At 43.2% G+C, this 19,863-nt stretch overlaps 1 protein-coding gene across 3 annotated transcripts in view; it reads right to left on the bottom strand.

Moving 5' to 3' along the window:
* Bbs9 (Bardet-Biedl syndrome 9) overlaps nucleotides 1–11,305 on the bottom strand; it is a 426,177-nt gene extending 414,872 nt beyond the window's left edge. For 2 of the 3 annotated variants that reach the window (XM_057766969.1, XM_057766971.1), the window contains exon 1: nucleotides 10,881–11,305. The gene's annotated coding sequence lies outside the window, so the exon portion shown is untranslated. The remainder of the gene's footprint in view (nucleotides 1–10,880) is intronic. The other variant, XM_057766970.1, reaches the window with a different exon arrangement.
* Between the last annotated feature and the right edge of the window lie 8,558 nt (nucleotides 11,306–19,863).

Raw genomic sequence — 19,863 nt, 5'->3', positions numbered from 1 at the left:
CCTGAGTTCTGCTCTCAGCACCCACATCAGGAAGCTCCAAACAGCTAGCCTATAAACTCAACCTCGGGGATCTGACGCTTTTCTGACCTCTGTGTGATATAGATGTGAATAATTTGCATTGATATGAATCTTGGTTTACTGATATTAATTTAAGGTCAGTTTTGTTATATGTATATGTATTTCTGATATTGATTAAGGTATTGTAATTGTGTAGTTCATTTAAAAATGTAATGTATATAGGTTGTTAATAGATAATTATCAATAATAGTCAAGCTTGTACTTAGTTAGATTTTCTAGATGCACATAGATATATTTTAGATAGACATTCTTCATATCTTTCAAAGACTACAGAATATGGCATTAATGTTTTAATAACTTAGGGTTTTTCATGACAATGAGACATGTCTGCTCCTGGCAGCACTAATCTACTTAAAGAGGAAGATGGGCATCGAAGAGGATCCTTATGGAGTTTGATAGCCATTTGGGCAAGAAACTGCTCTTGCCTGGACTGTTGCATAAACTGGACACAAAGAACCCGCAGAGAGAGGACTGCTGAACTTGCCTAAAGGTGAGATGATCTTTCGGGGTTCCTGACTCATGAAAGAGTCTGCGAGACATTCTGCAGGACACAGCAGATAGTGACTGAACTGACTTTGAAATTTCCTGCTTCATGGAAATGTCTCTGGATATTATGGGCCTGTAGGCCGAAGATGGATGCCCCAACGGTACAGAGAAACTTTGGGTAACTGTCAAGGCAGCGAGATGTCTCTGTCATTTCTAGAGTTTGGAAGTTGCTTATTGCTTGTTTGTTTAGGTAACATTGTATCTTTCTGGAGTCTTTGATGGAGTTGAAGAATGGTTAGTTATAGTTATAGTTTTCCTTTGTTATGGTAAAAGATAAAGTAGATATAAATATTGTAACTGTAATTTTTACTTGATAACTGTTTTGTTATATGTAATTTTGCTATGTTAAAGTTAAAGCCATCCCTTTTTTTGTTTAAACAGAAAAAGGGGAAATGATGGAGGAAGGTCATTGGTTAATTAATAAAGAAATTGCTTGGCCCTCATAGGTTAGAACATAGGTGGGTGGAGTAAACAGAACAGAATGCTGGGAGGAAGAGGAAGTGAGCTCAGATGCCAGGCCGCTGCTCTCCAGGGCTGATGTGATGAAGCAAGCCGCCAGGTCAGACATGCTCAATCTTTCCCGGTAAGACTGGTGCTACACAGATTATTAGAGATGGGTTGATCGGGATATGAGAATTAGCCAGTAAGGGCTAGAGCTAATGGGCCAAGCAGTGTTTAAAAGAATACAGTTTGTGTGTTGTTATTTCAGAGCATAAGCTAGCCAGGCCGCCGGAAGCTAGGTGGCAGGAATGCAGCCCGCAGCTCCTTCAACATCTGTGGGTACAGCAGTCATGAGCACAAACCTACATACAGATACACATATATACACATAAGTAAAACCTTTTTTGTTGTTGTTTTTTTTGTTTTTTGTTTGTTTGTCTTTGGTTTTGGTTTTGTTTTTTTTTTGTTTTGTTTTTTGGGTTTTTTTTTTTTTTTTTTTTTTTTTTTTGCTCTTTCAAGACAGGGTTTCTCTGTGGTTTTGGAACCTGTCTAGCTCTTGTAGACCAGGCTGGTCTCGAACTCACAGAGATCCACCTGCCTCTCCCTCCCAAGTACTGGGATTAAAGGTGTGTGCCACCACCGCCCGGCTAAGTAAAAACTTTTTAAGATGAAATTTTAAAACTGCTGTTAGTGCCAAGTTTTGTCAGTTTACAGGGTAAGCACCCCCGATGCTTATTTCTTATGCATAAACAAAGGCGTCCAGGATGGGTGGCTAATTAGTGAACTTGCCTGTACTGCCCAGACTGCCATGGGCACACACACAGCCAGGCACCAGCAGGCTTGAGCACACCACAGACATTTTAAGATATTATGCAAAGATTGCCCTGGTGCCTCCTAGTACATGCCGTTTAGCCCCTGGTACATGCCTTGGTGAGCCCCTTCTGCCTTGACCAGAGGAAGATAGAGCACATCCCTTGTCAGAGGGACTACTATGATCCGTGCTAAAAGGTAAAGCCATGACTGCTCCAAATCACAGGGCTTAGGACTGTGACTGGGGTGGGAGGTAGTGGGTGGAGCAAAGCACTTGACAGATGAAGAGGTCCCAGGGATCTGGAAGGCAGTCCCAGCAGCTCATGCCCATTTCAGACTCCTGGCTCTGAACTCCTGAGCAGCCTCACTTGTGTCTGGCACCAGTTTCAGGGCTCTGGAACTGTAGCTTGACAGTGAAAGTTCTACCAACAGCTTGTGCCCAGACCCTGTGCCAGGGGCTGAGCTCCCAAACACCTGGTTTGCTTATAGCACCAGGTTTCTGTATTAGTAACCTCTGCTTGACAACTCAAGATCTGGTGGTGGCCACTCAGCTCTCCCTCACCACACACACACACACACACACACACACCAGCAACAACTGAGCCTGACTTTAGCTGCACCTGGCACCTAACTCCTGAGCATTGTGCCAGGCACCCTGGCTCAGCTCACAACCCAACCCCAGACAGTCACCCTAGCTGTGGCCAGGCTAGTGAGCTGAGGCAAAGGTCAAGCTACCTAACAACTAAAGAAGAAGTCAAACAGCTCGAGAGCTACATGAGACCAGTTTTTGAGGTGCTTCCTGGCCCCCCACAATTTCTGTCCAGGGAAAAAAAAGGCCCCTCAACCATCTAAATGGTGACACAATGTGCATATATAGCGTCCCAACACAGCTCAGGGATTTTAAAGCATGACATACAGGGCTTGGGAGATGGTTCACTGAGTGCTTGCTGTGCAGGTACTGTGACCTGAATTCAAATCCCCAGGACCCAGGTGAAAAGCCAAGCAAATGTGTATCCCCAGAGGATATCTGGGGCTTGCTGCGGCTCACTGGTCAGTCTATCTCAAAAATGGTGAGCTCCAACATACACACATGCACATACAACACACAAACCTGTCATGCCTGCCATGGACTAGTCAGGCATAATGCCTCATGTAATTCAGCATTTGGAAGGCAAGGCAGGAGGATCACAAATTTGAGATCAACTTGGGTTACATGGAAAGTCTGAGGTCATCCTAGACTGTATATTAGTCTCAGTCTCTCTCTCTCTCTCTCTCTCTCTCTCTCTCTCTCTCTCTCTCTCACACACACACACACACACACACGACTATCATACACAATTTGCAGAAATCTATAGGCCATTATGCTGAGTGTAAAAAAAGATTACATTAGGTTACATATTAAGTGAATATATTGCTATAATAGCCTCAAAATGACTAATTTTGCTTATATAAAATGGATCCATGGTTGGCAGGAACCACAAATGGCTAATATAAGGACATTCCTATGGGATTCATTTCTAAGAACTATAAAGTTAGAATCAAGGTGTGGTGGCTCAGACCTGTGACCCAGCACTTGAGAAGTAGAGGCAAGAGCATCAGGAACATATGTCCAGCCTCAGCTTATAGTGAGGCTGCATAAAACCCAGTCTCAAAAATATAAGACATCACATTGAAACCCCTTTCTTCATAGGCTACCAAAGAGTTTAATGAAAAAACACTGAGGTTTAGTTTTAGTATTGTCAGTGTAAGGGTTTATACTATTTGTATTGTTGTCACGGGAGACATTTCTGAGACTGTGGTGTGATATGCTAATTTTCAAAAGACATTCTAATGAAATTATTGCAAAACGACAAATTCAAAACAACGAGAGACCAGCCATGGGCTATAATCCTGGTCTTTAAGAATCTTGGGCAGCACAATCGCCACAAGGTTTTGGCTGGTCTGAGTTATATAGTGAGGCCTTGTCTAAAAAAGGCAGACGGGGAGGCTGAAGAGATAGCTCAGAGGTTAAGAGCGCTGTCTGCTCTTCCAGGGGTCCTAAGTTCAATTCCCAGCACCTACATGGTGGCTCACAACCATCTATAATGAGATCTGGTGCCCTCTTCTAGTATGCAGATGTACATGCAGACAGAGTACTGCATTTCTAATAAATAAATAAACCTTAAAAAAAAAAAGGCCAGCTGTGTGACATGCTGGTCTATAATACCAGCACTGGCTACAGGTTTCCTTCAAGTATGAGGTGAATCTGACCCAAATAGCAAATTCCAAGCCATCCTGGGATACAGAAAAGGGCTGGGGAGATGGCTTAGCCAGCACAGTGCTCACTGTTCAAGCATGAGAACCTGAGTTCAATCCTCAGGACCCATGTAGAAAAGCCAGGAGTGCTGGCAAGTGACATGACCTCAGCAGTAGGGAAACAAAGGCAGGACAGGACGGTTCCTTGGCCAGCATAGCCTTATCAGCAAGTTCCAGGCCACTAAGAGATCCTGTATTAAAAATAAATAAATAAATAAATAAATAAATAAATAAATAAATAACCAATGCATGGGCCTGAGGAACAACACCTGAGGTTAACTTCTCACCGCGCCATGTATGTGCACACTCCCAAACAAGGACACATACATACACTTAACATATGCACATACACATACAAATCAAAGAGCAAGAGTGGAAGTCCACTCACTGGCCTTTACCTCTGCTAAGAAAGAAGTTAATTATGTTGGGTAGAATGTTCGCCTAGCATGCAGGAGCTCTGGCCTCAGTCCCCAGTACTATATAACACTGGACATGGTGGCGCATGCCCAACACTGGGAAGGTAGCAATGAGAAGATTAGGAGTTCAAGGCCAGCCTCCAATACATAGCAAGTTCAGACCAGCCTGGCCTACATGGGACCCTGACTCAAAAGGGGTGGGGGGCATAGGTTAATAAATATATGAGCTCCAATACATTTGGGAGTTTCTTAAAAGTATTTATACCACTCATGACTAATGGTTTTATATAAGTCTACTAACTGCCAGATGATCAAACTTAAGTTTGGTGGTAAAAAATGTACTAAACACTTTTATTAGAGTTTTATTGGATTTTTACTTGAATGAAGTAATGGTATTTAATAGACTACAAAAACTTTCATTATATATGCCAGACACACAGAAAAAAATTGTAACATTATATAATTGGCTCACCAGAAAGAAGATATCCCCTCCCCATATACCAGATCTTTGTTCTTGTTTGTTTGAGAGGGGCTCATGTAGCCCAGGCTGGCCTTAAACTTGCTATATGGTCCATGTCGGTCTTGAACTCCTGATCTTCCACCTCCTGAGTGCTGGAATTACAGGTGTGTGTAAACCACCAAGCCCAGCTAAGGTACATCTTTTCTTACAGCCCAGAACAGCAAAACAAGCAAGTCCTTTCTGGAGGAATGTGGCAGAGAGGAAGCATTCGCTAGACCCTATATCAGCGCTTCTGATGAGAGCAAAAGAAAGCCAGGGGTTAGGTCATCGAGTTCAAGAGTGGGAGATGTACCTAGAAAGGTGTGGCCCCTTGATATAAGCAGGGTGTTGAATATCCTGTGAAAGGCGGCTTGGTCCACAGGGCAGTTCATGAGACGTGGTAGGCTCTCTGCGGGGCCCAGTCAGAGGTCATCAGATCATCAGGGAAACCTCTGAACCAGGCTGTGTGCCCTGGCTACTTCTCTCCTTGCTCCCTAGCCCTGACATAAACACTTTTGCTCCATCTGCCCTGTGTTCTCACGGTGACTAGAACCTCGGAAACTAGGAGACCAGTTGTAAGTTAATGATCTCGAGTTTATTGTTATAGTATCTGAAGGCCAACTAATACAGCAGCTACATCAAATGTGGCTGTTTTGCCGGGGGGTGGTGACCCATGCCTTTAACCCCAGCGCATTCCCAGAACTCTGTGAGTTAGGGCAAGCCTGGTCTACAAAGCAAATTTTAGGACAGCTGGGCTACACAGAGAAACCCTGCCACAATAAAAAATAAATAAATAAAATAAAAAGGAGGAGGAGAGAAGAAAAGAACAAGTAGGAGGAGGAAGTGGAGGGGAGGAAACTAAAGAACACGTGATTCTCTGCCACACTCTGCATCAGGGGACGAAAGAAGATAGCGAGAGGGGGCTGAGCTGTTCAGTGCAAGAAAGACTAAAGAGAAGAACTGCTCAACAACCAAGGAAGATTCTCTTCCTCTCATTCAGGCAGAAGAAAAAAACCCTCATGGGGCCCGCCTAGAAAACATAGTAATCCTCCCCCAAATAACAGGAGGAGAGGGTCTCTTCTGTTGGGCCATCAGATCATGCACCAAAAAAATCAAAGTATTTAAATAAGTAACAAGAGACATGGCTAAGGTTTGAAATTAAAAACGTATTATCGATGAAAATGCCCTTGAAAGCCTTTACCAGAGTGGTAACAAGATGGCACACAGCTACTATGACGGCATTGAAGAAATTGAGACAGGGGAATTGTAAGCTTGAGGTCAACTCTTGCTACAAAACAAAAGAAAACTGTAAGAATGGATTTTTGTAGCTTGCTACAATAAAGAAAAACAAACAAACGAAACCACAATAAGCTGGATATTATTGTGGGGTATTTGATCACACTGTGTGAAAGGCACCTTCTGAGTCGGCTGGATAGGGCCAGATGCTCTGGCTCACTGTACAGTTGGAGGGTCCCATGCCCAGGACACCTAGGGTCAGCTCTTGTGGATTTCAGGTTTTGGAACGCTGACATGTGCATAATCAGATGTCTTGGAGAAGTGTCCACTTTAAACATTAAATTCATATTTCATATGCATCTTACACACATGGCCTGTGTGTAATTATAAGCAACATATTCGGGGTATCTGGGTTTTAGCTATAACCTGACAGAGGAGGTAGGTATGGGACATCCCACATGTGGTATCACATCAGAGCTCTAAAGTTTCAGATTCTGAAGCTCTCTGAGTTCTGGATGACAACGCTCAGCCCATGCCTGGCGACCTAAGGGAGCCTTTCTTCCATCACAGCTCTGCCCTAGCCTTCTTTTCTTAGGACCTCCCGCTGTCATTCCAAAGCTTAGGAGGAAATCATTCTCTCCACATCAAAGAGCTTAAACAGCCAGAAGTATCCATAAATCAGCTAGTCCTCACATTCTGGTCTTGTCTTGTTTTCAAAGCAAAGTTGGAATTTAATAAGAGATCTGAATTCAGGTTTTAAGCACTAGAGTTGAGAAAAGAAAGCATTCGGGGGGGGGGGGGGTGAGGCAAAGCACCCAGGAATGTGGTGAGGTACCTCGTGCCATCATGTGGTAGGAGCATCCCAGAGAAGCCTTGTTTTCATTTAATCCCACAGCTAAGGCAGAGCGGCTTCTGCACATGTAATACCTGGGCCCCAGACCCTTGTTTCAGTTCGTGCTAATGCTGTGCAATTTACTATTTGGGGAACTGAAACAAGCATGTATCAATACAGGGACTTTATCTCTTTTGCTTTTTTGTTGGCTTTTTGTTTTCTGAGACAGGGCCCCCTATGTTACCTGAGCTGGCGGGGAACTTGCTATGTAAGACAGGCTGGCTGTGAACTCAGAGCACTCTTGCCATGGTCTTCTCGAGGCTGGGATTATAAGAATCACCACACACCCACACGGCTAGTTTTTCTTTTGAGCAGATACTGTATTACTTTGGGCAAGTGTGTGCCATGGCACATGTGTGGGAGTTGGTTCTCTCTGTTGTGTGGCGCTGCAGAGAACTCATGGCACACATGTGGGAGCTGGTTCTCTCTGTCGTGTGGAGCCGCAGAGAACTCATGGCACACGTGTGGGACTTGATTCTTTCTGTCGTGTGGAGCCCCGGGGAACTCATGGCACACATGTGGGAGCTGGTTCTCTCTATCGTGTGGAGCCGCAGGGAACTCATACTATATTACTTTGGGCAGGTGTGTGCCATGGCACACGTGTAGGAGCTGGTTCCTTCTATCGTGTGGAGCCGCAGGGAACTCATACTATATTACTTTGGGCAGGTGTGTGCCATGGCACACGCGTGGGAGCTGGTTCTCTTTATAGTGTGGAGCCGCAGGGAACGCATGGCATCGCACTCAGCAGCGGGTGCTGCTATCCGCTGAGCCACCTCACCAGCCATCACCCGTCTCTCTCTCTCAGCAAAAGGGAAAAACCAAAAGCAAAGTTTTCAGTGACTACTCTGCCCTCTCGTGAAAGGAACTCATAGCTAGCATCTATTTGTTGTTTACTGACTTTCAGGTCACGCTCAAACGTTTTGCAAGAACTCTATTTGAATCAGACTGTAGACATAGCTCAAGTAGGGAAAGGCACCTGCCACGGAGCCTGACAACCTCAGTTCAATCCCTGGGACCTACATGGTGGAAGGAGAGAACCAACTCCCCAAATTTGTACTCTGACCTCTACGCACCTGCTGTGACACCAACTCCACAAACATACACACACACACACTACAAATAAATACACATATACACATACATACATACTTGTGATTTTAAAAGAAATTCCTTTGACTCTCCAGAGTGACTGTAGATATGATTATTTGGGTATCACTGAAGGTAGGACACCTGCCCAAGTGATCACCTGTATTTAAGTTTCCAGCTTTAACGCTTCAATGAACCAGACTGACATCAGTAGCCACAACAATGCAGGGAATGCAGCAGGACAAGCTGACAGTCGGAGGCAGGCTTTGAACTTAGGAAGCTGACATAAAGCGCTACTGTTCATATCTGCAACTTTCTCCAAGTGATGTTTCTGTCCTTAAATCTCAGGAAACAGCAGTCAGGTTGGGAGTCCAGAGCAACAGCACTGTCACGTAAGATTAAAACACTGATTCGAAATCAATATGACAAGGGCTTGTACTGGACTCTTCAGTTGACATGAAAGGCACAAGAGTGGGGTCAGGCAGACAGTTCACTTCCCGATGCGATATTCCAACCATAAAGTAAGCCCCCAACTCTGGCACAGTGGCTCTCAACCTTCCTAATGCTTCGGCCTTAATACAGTTCCTCATGTTGTGGTGACCCCCAAACCAAGATTATGTCATTACTACGTCATAACTGTAGTTTTGCTACCATTATGAATCGTAATGTACATATCTGATATGCACAATATCTGATATATGACCCCCATGAAAGTAGCATTCAACCTCCCAAAGGGGTCACAACTTACAGGTTGAGAACTTCTGCTCCAGTATCTGATCCTGGTGGTGGGAAAATAAAACGGCCTAAGAGATGCACTTCCTTAAGCCAGTGCTCAACCCATTGTGACCACTTACTAAACGTCAGCAGTAACCCAGTAACGGTGACAGATGGGACAGTCGTGGAGGTGGGGGCAGAGGTGGGGACAGCAGAGTCTTCTGAACACAGCAAAAGTTCAACTGGAACATCCAAAGGGAGGGTCAGAAGCGCTGTGTGTGTGTGTGTGTGTGTCTGTGTGTGTGTGTATGTGCGCACATGCATCTGTGTGTATACGTTTGTATGTGTTTTTAAATGGGTACTAAAAGAGCTACACCCCCAGCTTGTAAATATTATAATCAGCAAGAATGTTTTTAATAACTTGATATATTTCAATATTTTTCAAAAAAGTATCTGAGGGGACTAGAGTGTAGATCAGTGGTACCTGGTTCACACACACACACACACACACACGTATGTAAGTTCAGAGGAGTAAGACTTCCTATGTACCTGGAAAGGTATAAAACTTTACAGTATTGTTAATGGATATTTTTTTTTCCCTACAGAGAGCATTTTCATTGGGAAGTCATACCATAGGCCAGTGAGATAGCTTGGCAGAGGAAGGTGCTTGCTGCCGAGCCTGACAGGACCCACATGGTGGAAGGCGAGAACTGACTCTTGCAAGTTGCCTTTTGACCTCCACACTGGCACTGTGGTACCCTTGTCCACATACATACATACATGCACCCCTATCAGTTAATAAATCAAATTCTAACAAATTTTAAGACTATATCATAAACATAAGTGGGAGGTATAATTTAACCACAACCACTATAAATAATTTAAAAAATACTTAAACTCTTACAAACATCTTGTAAACGGTTTTCAAAACAAGGTCTCTTGTTTTGAATCTTATGATAGTCCACTCCATCATCAAAACCAAACCTCAACCATATCATCTTCACATATTACTACTAGGTTAATCTTCCTCTCTCTGAATGCTAACAGGCATTAATACATTACATGGTGGCACACGCCTGTAATACCAACATTTGGGAGCCTGAGGCAAGGGGATCATAAGTTCAAAGATGGCCTAGCCTACACAGTAAGTTCCAGGTCAGCTTGGGCCACATCGTGGAATTTAAAAAAAAAAAATACAATGAAGGGGGGAAAGAAAGGAGGGAGGGAGGGAAGAGAAAACCCTATTTTCCCTCCAGTATCTTTCAAGCTATGTGCATAAATCAAGATGTAGATATGTATGTATATATACACATATGACATGACTTGGTATTTAAAGACAATGTGAGACACCAAAAAATGATCTTTAAGTTTATCAAGAAAATCAAAGCTAAGTGCAGACCTTGCCCGGGAGGAGCTGCTGATGAAATCAGCTTAGGCATCTAAATTGCTGTGGTCTGCAAAGGAAAGAGAAGGGATAAACACTAATCCTACCGCAGGCAGCACTGGGGAGTACCAACATGCTCCCGCTTCAGTCACAGACTGAGGACTGCCTTGACGCTCTGCCCACAAGACCTGTTGAAATGTCACAGAACAAACGTGTTATTACTCCACGTGACTGCTGCATGGAATCCTTACAAGTCACCCCTTCCTCAAAGGTGCTCATAGGATCTAGACACGTCGTGTTAGCGGACTGTTTGAATGCAAGCCTACTTCCTAGGAAAAGGACCATCCAAAATCTCCCAAACCATTACATGGCAGCTGAGGACTAGTCTTGTTGACCAGGCATAGCGAATGCATTCATGCACCCGAAGTTTAATTCCTGGAGTATTTCTTACCCGATGCCAACAAGTGAACTTTGCCTCCTCACCTTTCTGTGAACCCACTATGCACAGACTTCCCCTTCAGAACTCCTGACGAGGATACAGTGATGGAGCAGAAGTAACAGCCGCGCAGAGAAAAGCAACCCTTAACTCCTCTAGTACCTCTTGGTCTTGTGTTCGAAGTTTCCCACGTCCAGAGGCAGACAGAATCCCGCCAAGCAGCAACACCAGCTCCACAGAGTTGAAGCGAGTCCCTCCAAGCTCTCCTGCACCCCTTGTCATCCCCCAGAGACAAGCAGGGGAAACGGCATGGATTAATCGGAAGCCACAAGGCAAGAGAGAACAACTCCAAGTCCAGACGCTCACACAGAGCATGAAACCACCGAGGAAGCTGTATAAGGGATGAGGCTGCAAGTCAACAGCCTGCGGAAGACACCTCCCCACTCCAGCCTAAATCCAAGCCGCCTGCGCCCTGTTGTCATAGCATTTTACAACGGAGGCTACTGCGCAAGTCAGACGCGGGGCCGCGGGGTCTGCTGGGTGTTGTAGTCCAGGCGGCCGACAGCGAGTGGCGGGGGAGAGATGGTTCCTGGGCCGTCCTTGACACCCTAAATGGCTGCAGGGTGGGATGGAGCAGGGCGCCCCTGAACCACTTGGGCAGCCTGTCCTTCACCGCGGCATCGGCGGAAGTCCCGCCTCCGCGGGGGGTGGTGGGGCGCTACCACAGACCGCGCTCTCCGTGCTTTAGTGTTCTGGTGTCTAGGCCCGAGACCCCGTGGCTTTACAATTTATATCGTTTTCTTTCTTCTGTTGGCCTAACTGCTGCGGCTAAGATTTCAGGCACCATACTGAATAAAGTAAAGAGCAGACCCCCTTGTTTCATTCCTCATTTTAGAAAAAAATAGTTAAAGTTTCTCCTCATTTAGTATAATATTGGCTATAGGTTGGTTGTCAATTGGACACACCTGGGAAGGGCGGCCTCAACTGAAGAAAGATTGGCCTGTAGGTATGTCTGGGGCATTTTCTTGACTGTTTATTGATGTAGAAGGATCCAGCCCCCTGTGGGCTAGACAGGCCGGCCTGGGCTTTCTGAGAAAGGGAACCCCGCAGTAAGTATCCAGCACGGTATCCACACTAACTTCCTAAACCGTGAAGGGTAGCGGGTAAGATTAAACGGGCAATGCCCGCACACACACTTGATCTTGGTCACAGCGACAGAAAGAAAACTGCTATGTTGAGGCATGTCCACAACTTTCTCAGGACTTTTATCGTGCAAGGGTATTAAACTTTTGTCAACGGCCTTTTCTGAGTCTCTTGAGGTGGCCATATGATTTCTCTCCTTGGATCTTTCTGTATTGTATCACATTTATTGGCTGAAACGTATTGTCCTGGCATGCCTCTAATCAAGCCAGGTTTGTTCATGGTATATGATTCTTTTCAATGTGTCATTGAATTGTGGGTGTTTTATGAGGAATTTTTGCACGTGTTCTTACTAAGTCTGGGTGTCAGGAAGATGCTAGCTCTATAAGATGAGTTCGGAAGTGTACTTTCCAACTCTATTTATGGGGAACTTTTTACTTTTATTTTTCTTAGATTTATCTGTTATATTTATTTTATGCATATGAGTATTTGGCCTACTTTTATGTAAGTACGCATATGCATGCCTAGTCCTTGCAGAGGGCAGCCTGGTGCCTAGGGAGGGCAGCCTGGTGCCTAGGGACGGCAGAAGAAGGCACTAGGTCCTTTCAAATTGGAGTTACAGACCATTGGGGCTTCATGATGAGAATGGAACTCAGGTCCCATGGAAGAGCATTGTGTGCTTTTAACCACTGAGACATCTCTCAGGCCACCTAATTTATGGAAATTTTTGAGAAGACTTGGTGTTGATTTTTAAATATCTGATAGAATTACAGAGTGAGTCCCTCTAGTTTGGAGATTTGTTTGATTGAGACTGCTACTGCCTCAGTGTCATTATTGCTTATAGGGCTTGTGTAAGCTCTGTATACCTTTGTCTTGGTTTGGGTTTCTGTTGAAGAAGCACCATGACCACAGCAACTCCTATAAAGGAAAACATTTAATTGAGTGACTTACAGTTTCAGGGGTTTAGTCCGTTATCGCGCTGGCAGGACATGGTGGTATGCAGGCAGACATGGTTATGGAGAAGGAGCTAAGAGACTTTTTGGTTTTTTTGAGAGAGGGTTTCTCTGGGTGGCCCTGGCTGTCCTAGAACTCACTCTGTAGACCAGGCTGGTCTCAAACTCACAGAGATCCACCTGTTCCTGCATCCTGACTTCTGGGATTAAAGGCGTGCAGCCACCACCCCACAGGAGCTCTGCATCTTGATCCTCAGGCAACAGGAAGTGAACTGCATACCACACTGGAGATAGCTTGAGCATAAGAGACCTCAAAGCCCACCCTGACACTGGCACATTTCCTCCAACAAGGCCACACCTACTCTAATAAGGCAACACCTACCCCAACAAGACCACACCTTCTAATAGTGTAACTCCCTGCATGCCAAGCATTCAAACAAATGAGTCTATGGGAGCCATGAATATTCAAATCACCACAACCCTTCTGCTATAACTTTGGTAGGTCATATGCTTCTAGAAATGTATCCTTTTCTTCTAGATTGCCTAATTTGGGAAACAGGTTTTTAAAGTGTTCACTAATGATCCTTTAAATTTCATTAGAGTCCATGTGGCATCCTATTTTATCTCTAATGTCAATTAATTTAGGTCTTCTCTCTCATTCTTTTGCTTAGTTTGGCTAAGAGTATCTGGTTTGTCTTTGCTAAGACTCAACTTTTTCATTGTAATTTCTTTTGTTTTCTTTTTTCTAATGAATTTTTACTAACTCTTTGAGAATTGCATACAATATAATTTTTAAATTTTTTTTTTATTTTAAGTGTATGTGGATTTTAACTTTAAGAATGCCTTGCATAAGCTCATATTTTTGAAGGCATAGTCACCAGAGAGTGGAACTGTTTGAAAGGGTTAGAAGGTGTGGCCTTGTTGAAATAAATGTATCACTGGGCTTTGAGGCTTCAAAAGCCCATGCCACACCCAGTCTGTCACCCCCCTCACTGTGGATCAGAATGCAGCTTCTGCTCAAACTTGTTGCTGTGTTCCTCAGTATGATGATAATGCATTAAACCTTTGAAACTGTAAGCAAACCTCTAATTAAATGCTTTCTTTTATGAGACGACCAGAAAAAGCAACTCTTTACAGCAAAAGAACATTGATAAGACATAAGCTGGTACTAGGAGTGGGGTATTGCTGTGACCGAGTTGTTTGAAGGAATGTGGAAGACTCTGTAACTTTGAACTAGAAAAGAGATTGGATACTTTAAGCAGGCTTAGTGGACCATCATAGTAGGAGCATGGGAAATGGTGGTGAGTGTGATGTGAACTATGATAGCCCAGCTCAAAAAGTCTCAGAGGGAAGGAATATTAGTAAGTGGCCTAGAGATCATTCTTGTGATATTTTGGTCAAGAATGTGACTGCTATTTGCCCTTGTTCTAAAAAATCTGCCTGAGACTAAATTAAAGAGTTTGGATTAATGGCATTAGCAGAGGAGATTTCAATACAGCCTAAGATTGACTCTGTCATGTGGTTATTGGTAATCACTTTTATGCAGATCTGTGATGAAAAAGAGCAAGGTGGACAAAGAGAAATACAAAATGTACAGCTTGAGGAAAAAAGTATACACCAGGACATGTAATGGAGTTACATCAGTGCTCAAAGAAATAGACACTTTAAAGGAAAGCCTGGTACTAAATGGAATAAAGGGAGTGGCGACCTCAGAGCAAGACCCCATCCAACTAAGCTTCCTGTTTCTGAAAATGGATTAAGCTTAAGCAGCAAAAGAAACCACCAACAACAGAAAGCTGACACAGATGTAATTGAACAAGGGAGCCAAGTTCTATCCCCAACGAACAACAGAACTTGGCATCTTTGACTAGTTTTACAAGAAATGGATTGTGCAATCTCCCTCGATGGCAAAGGAAAGCTGCTGAGTCCAGGCATGTATCAGCAGTGCCCTTGCCTTGAAGCCCAGAGAGGTCAATGCATGAAGGTTAAGCCTGGATTATGTGGAAACCCCAAGATGTTGGAGATTCCAGAAGATAGGATATCTGCTAAGGAGAGTTGCTAACAGGAAGTAGAAAACAGCCCAAGGGAAAGAAGTGTGTTGTAGTTAACAAAGTTGAAAGGAGTTTGAGACCTGGACATCTCTTTGACATCAGACATGGAGATGCAGAATTTGGAATTTGCCTTGCTGGGTTTTGTTCTTGCTTTAGTTCAGTATTTCTTCACTATGTTCCCTTTCTTCCATTTTGGAATGGTAATGTACATCCTGTGCTATTGTATGTTAGAAGAATGTGATCTGCATTTTGATTTTGATTTTATAGGAGGTTATAGTTAAGAGATTGCCTTGATTCTCTGAAGAGACTTTGGACTTTTAAACAGTGTTGGGACTATGATAGACTATGGAGACTTTTTTGAAGTTGAACTAAACGTTTGCATTATGATATAACTGCAAGTCTATTGGGGCCCGGGAGTGGAATGTGATGATTCGAGTAAGAATGGCCCACATAGGCTCATAGATTTGAATGCTTCGTTACCGGAAAGTAGAACTGTTTGAAAGGATTAGAAGGATGAGGGGCTATGACCTTATTGAAGGAAACACGTCACTGAGTGTTGGGATCTCTTAGTCTGGCCTCTACCCTCCTCCTCCCCCACTGGTGACCAAGCTTCTAAAAACAACCCTAGTTATGTGTTTTGAGTTGTTTACCCAGGCCTAACTTCTTGTGAACATATTGCCCCTGCTCTGACCTCCTGAGCAACAATGAGCCTACCACCTGGCTGGGCCTGCTTCCTGTTTTGGGTTGGGTATAAAAAACCTCCCTCACGCTGTAAATAAACGGCTTTGGGTTCTACCTTCATTCAGTCGGTGTGATGTGTCTTCAATCCTGACGTCCCTCTCTCGGGTTCGGTTCCAGGCCATGCGGGCGTGGCAACTGAGGGTGGCCTTTGAAGTTTCAAAAGTCCATGCCAGGCCTAGTCTCTCTGCCTGTTGCCTGCTGGTCAGAATGGAGCTCTTGGTTACTGCTCTAGTACCATGCATGCCACCATCTCATGCCACGATGATAATGGACTAAAACTCTGAAACTGTAAGCAAGCCCCCATTAAATGCTTTCTTCTGTATGAATTGCCTAGGTCGTGGTCTTTTCACGGTAATAGAACAACGACTAAAGCCCTGTATGTTTGCGGCCATGTAAATCTCTGTATGTGTTGTGCATGGTACCCACCAGAAGAGGGCATCAGACACTCTGGGACTGTAGTTATAAATGTTTGTGAGCCACCATATGGATGCTGGCTGTCGTAGCTGGGTCCTCCAGAAAAGCAACAAGTACTCCTAAACACTGAACCATCTCCCCTGTTCCTTTTTCCTCATTTTTAGGCAGGGTCTCACTGTGTATCCCTGGCTGCCTGAAACTCACTACATAGGCTAGGCGGACCTCAAACTTACAGACATCTGCCTATCTCTGCCTCCCAAGTGCTGAGAGTAAAGGTGTGATCACCATGCCCTGCTGAACTTACATTATCAAGGAAAAGTGAGAAAGAACTCCCAAGAGTTGGCAAGGTTCCTACAGACGGTTTGTGTGTGTGTGTGTGTGTGTGTGTGTGTGTGTGTGTGTGTGAGTCAAGGTCTTGCTGTGTAAATAAGGTGGGCCTGAAAATCATAGACAGCCCAGGTCCGTCTCAAACTCATAGTTCTCTCACCTCTATCTCCCAATAATGAGGACAGAAGCTAGAAATGGTCAAGCAGCAATCCTCACATGCTCTGATTTTCTAATAAGATTTTAGGCCTTGGTTCTCACCAACCAAAGTAACCCCAGAACTAAACAATTCAGGCCATTACTGATTCCCAGACCTAACAATTTATCTCCCAATGTACTCTGTTTCCTATCACTGATTTTCCTACCACTGGAAAAAATACAGAAAAAATTGAGATTAAAGTCAGAGGATGGGAAGCCCAGGTTGGTGAGGGTTACTAGTTTAATGGTTTGTTTCCCCTTGGCCACTTACGAAAGCAGACAGCCCACAGAGAATGGAGAACACATTGTTGAGTCACATTGTTGGCCCTGGCTTACCTGGAAGCATGGAAGAAATGTCTCCTTGATGCTGGTCTTCCTCTCTGTAGCCTAGACACTGGTTAGAGCACACCAGATGGGCTTCCCAAACAAGAACACAGGACACTCTCCACTCTTACATTACAGATCATTCTGAGAGAAACACACCACCATCCTCTGGAACCCAGCTGTCCTTGGAGAGCAAGGGGAAAGCAATTTTCCTTTTAACCCCTCTGGCTCTTCATCATAACCTCCAAGGATGGTCATTGAAAATGAAAAGGTGAGTCAGGCCCATCTCATGCTTTTCACTATTTTGTAATAGTTAAATAAAGCCTGAGCAAAATTTACATCTTTTTAGATAAATCTTGACTAGGTATACACATTTTCATCCAGTACTTAAAAACTGTTATCGTGAGTAGGTTGATAATTAGGATAATTTAAATCTAATGATTTAAGTAGAGGTTTGACATTAGTGTACTAGACTTTAACCTTATAAATTATAAGAATATATGTGTGTGTGTACATATATATATATATAATCTCTAAGTTTCATATTTTGTGTATTTTAAATAATTTACTCAGATCTCCATAACTTCCATAGCTTTTTTATTTTATTTTCCATTTTGGAGACAGACGACCATCTTAATCTTAATGCAAATCCCTTTCTACTAAAAATATTTTTATCTTTACATACTTTTAATATTGATTTCATCAAAGTTCATCCTGAGAAACCAATGAGTTTAAGTAAGCCATGGGTGCCACGAAAGCAGCTGCACTGGGAAGTCTTTGCCCAGCATAGATGATGGCATCTCGTAGCCACATGGATGAAGGCGGCTCTTTTCAGCCTTCCCCAAACTATTTTATCTAGTCCTCCCAACACCCAAGTGAAATTTGCAGCAGACTTGCTTGAACTCCAGCCCCCAAATTATAAAACAGAGACTTATTATTAGTTATGAATCTTCAGCCTTAGTTTAGACTTTTTCCACTAGCTCTTATGACTTAATTTAACCTGTTTCTCTTCATCTAGATTTTGTCTTGAGGCTTTTTACCTTCTTTCATTCTGTATATCCTGCTTTCCTGCTTCCTCTGTTTTTGGCTGTCTAATGGATGCCTGGCTGACTGGCCTCTGGAGTCTCCCGCTCTTTCTCCCTTGTTCTCTCTGGAGCCTAGATTCTGTCTTCTACGTATTCTCTCTTGCCACTAGCCCCTCCTATCCTTCTACTGCCTCACTATTGGCCATTCAGCTTTTTATTAAACCAATCAGGTGCTTTATGCAGGCAAGGGAAAACTAATGCAGCTACATCTTTACATAGTTATAAAATTATTCTGCAGCACAAACAAATGTAACATTTATATTGTTTAATATTTTCTCTTTTGTCTAAAATAGGAAAAATTTTAACTATATACAATAAAAACAATTATCAAGTAAGAATTGCACTTACAATATCCAGTCTATTTGTATTTGGCAAATTCAGAGAAAATACTCCATTATTTGTCCTATCTTAGTGATCCAAAGTTTTCAACCTAATTTGCCTTCTATCATAACTAAGGAAAATTGTAACTATAACCATCTAGGGCTCAACTCCATCAAAGACTGCAAAAGGGTATAATATTACCTGAGTAAACTGGAAATGCAGTGCAAGCCACTTCCAAAACTATAGAAATAACAGAGACATCCAGATGCCTGGATAGCCAGCCAAGGATCCTCTGCAATGTTGGGGCATCCATCTTTGGCCTACAGGCCTAGAATATCTGGCAGAATTTTCTATGAAGCAGGAATTTAGAGGATTAACCTACCTTGTCTTGGCAAAGTTCTGCAGTCACTTTCCTTTGTGTACTGCAGAGTATTTGGCAGACTTTTCTAGGAAGCAGAAATTTTGAAGGACTGTCCTGCCTTGTTTTGCCCAAGTTTGGCAGTCACTTTCCTTTGTGTCCTGTATATCCAGTTTGGACAGTATGATGTCAGCAGTTGAGGCAAGGACAGCCTCTTGCTCAAATGGCTAGCTTTGCCACAGTGAAAGCAAACTCCATATAGGTTCTTTGATGCCCATCATCCTTTTATGAAGTAGATTGGTACAGCAGGAGCAGATGTGTCTCACTGTCATGGAAAGTCATATGTAATTAAACATCTTCAATGCCATATTCTCTGGGTCTCTGAAGCATTTGGAAAGTGACTATCTATATAAAATATATGTTTAACCTTGAAAACATACCTCATATGACTAATTTGATTATTATAGATGACTACTCACCTGCATTTCTCAATTATACATTACATTTTTATTTTTTTATTTTTTTAAAGATTTCTTTATCTATTATGTATACAACATTCTGTCTCGATGTATGCCCGCACAACCAGAGGAGGGCGCCAGATGTCAGTACAGATGGTTGTGAGCCACCATGTGGTTGCTGGAAATTGAACTCAGGACCTCTGGAAGAGCAGCCAGTGAGTGCTCTTATCCTCTGAGCCGTCTCTCCAGCCCTACATTACATTTTTAAATGAGCTGCATAAGGCAATACCTGAAACAAGAATACAAACATACATATAGTAAAATAAAAATAACTTTAAATTTGTATTGATATCACAAAATCCAGTCCAATACAAAATATTTGAGGTAATAATTGTCTTTTTATCCTACAGTCCTTCCTATATCTCCACCAAATGATGACAAACAAAATGTAACACACTTTTACATAGTTAAACTAATTCAGTATAAAAAAAAATGCAACATGTCTTTACACAGTTAAACAAGTTAACTTTACACAGTTAAGCAACACAAACAAATATAATACATCCTTACATAGTTAAACTAATATTCCACAATAGAAATTACAGCAGAATTGCATACAACTGGCAGGGAGGAGTGGCTGGAATACACAAGGTGAGGGTCTGG

Source organism: Chionomys nivalis, chromosome 4, assembly GCF_950005125.1.
Source record: "Chionomys nivalis chromosome 4, mChiNiv1.1, whole genome shotgun sequence".
Classification (NCBI taxonomy): Eukaryota; Metazoa; Chordata; class Mammalia; order Rodentia; family Cricetidae; genus Chionomys; species Chionomys nivalis.
This window is presented reverse-complemented; position numbering and strand designations above follow the sequence as displayed.